Source organism: Palaemon carinicauda, chromosome 6 (assembly GCF_036898095.1).
Source record: "Palaemon carinicauda isolate YSFRI2023 chromosome 6, ASM3689809v2, whole genome shotgun sequence".
NCBI classification, from domain to species: domain Eukaryota; kingdom Metazoa; phylum Arthropoda; class Malacostraca; order Decapoda; family Palaemonidae; genus Palaemon; species Palaemon carinicauda.
This window is the reverse complement of record NC_090730.1, coordinates 92,575,796-92,577,501: the sequence shown is the minus strand read 5'-3', so window position 1 is coordinate 92,577,501 and position 1,706 is coordinate 92,575,796.

Sequence of the window (1,706 nt, the reverse complement as noted above, 5' to 3'; positions counted from 1 at the left end):
TCCAGGATTCTCATCTCTTACTCTTAAACTTTGCTCCATCTTTTCACCTTAGAGCCCAAGTTTCCTATCCATACATTAACATTGGTCTTATTACTGTGCTATAAATGTTGAATTTTAACTTGATTGTTTTCTTCTTATCACATAAGACTACCTCTAACTCCCTTCACTTTCCCCAGGTTGTTTATATGCTATTCTCAACTTCAGCCTCATATCCTGTCCCCTGTCTTATAGCAGATCCCAAGTATTCAGATTGTTCCACCTGTTTTATAACCGACCCTCTACTTTCATGTGTGGCTATTATGTCCCTACCCTCCTTTCTAGTTCTACATAACTTCAGTCTTTTCCACATTTACCCTCAAGCCACCCAGTCCCCTTCAGAGAATCTTGCCCCTCTACAACACTTCTCTGTAAGACTTTTGTATTTTTAGCCGTAATCGCCAAATCATCTGCATATGCAACTCCTCACAACTGTTCATTTCTGATCTCTCACAAAACACATAAATATCCCGGACTACAACCCTCTCCCCCCCAAAAAATGGGCTTAATGCTGACCTTCAGTGTAATCCAAAACTAAGATGGGTAGTTTTCAAAGTTCTATTATTGGGTCACAGGGTCAATAACTAAGTATTTGTGGTTATAAAAGGATAAGAAGATAAAATTAAAATTGTCAATAATTAGACGAGGGAACTAAAGGTTTGATGACAACTAAATGCAGATTGCTACATATAAGAGGATCTATATTGTAGTTAAGAATAAAGTGAGAGAAAATATATGGTCAGTGACAAGCGCAGAGGGAAGAAAAGTTAAAAATAACTTGAGCGAGAATGGAAAGTTTTTATTTTTAAGTAAAGTAAATGTAGAAGGAAAGGTGAATGATTGAATGGATTATAAAATTGACAATGCAAGGGAGAGTGACTGTGTTATATAATTGCAACCCTGGGTCAATGTAGTACACATTCTAAAATTTAGGCAATGAGGAGGGCAGGAAAGCGACAGGGCTAAGTGATGCAAAACTTGAAAGTTTTAGTTAAAGGCTATGGATGTTTGTGGAAGTGGCTGTTGAGGAGATACGGAAGACAATTAAGAGGCTGAAGTAGGGAAAGACACCAGGAGTTGACGAGATTATATTCAAGACGCTGTACTACGGTGGCAATTGTTTAATTGTAAGACTGGCTAGATTTTTAAAGGAACATCAGAAGGAGAGATTGGATTCAGAGGAATTGGTGGTAGGAATAATGGCTTATTGAATGCAATTAAAGGTATTAAAGGGGGTTAGAATTATAGAGGTATAATGTTACGTAGAGTTCCCAGCTAATGTTTTGGCCTAATTTTGATTGACAAATTAAGACAAATATAGAAAGAACAATGTGTTTTAGTCAAGGAAGAAAATACATGGATCAAGTCAAGGAAAAATCTTTATTCGGCTGATAAAGCTACAAAAATACTTATGAAATAATCGATAGAGACACAATGAATAGAGTATTAAGATTGTATGCTATGAAGTAGAATGCATAGTATGTATATGAATGGATGGTCTTTAAACACTTCAGTTTTGAAGCATACGTTAGAATATATAATGGTGAGAATGACTGGGGCTTGAAAATTAGTTTAGACAGATGTGTTATTATTAGTAGTAGGTAGTGAGTTGGCCAGGGCATCAGCCACCCGTCAAGATACTACCGATAGAGAGTTATGAGGTCCTTTGA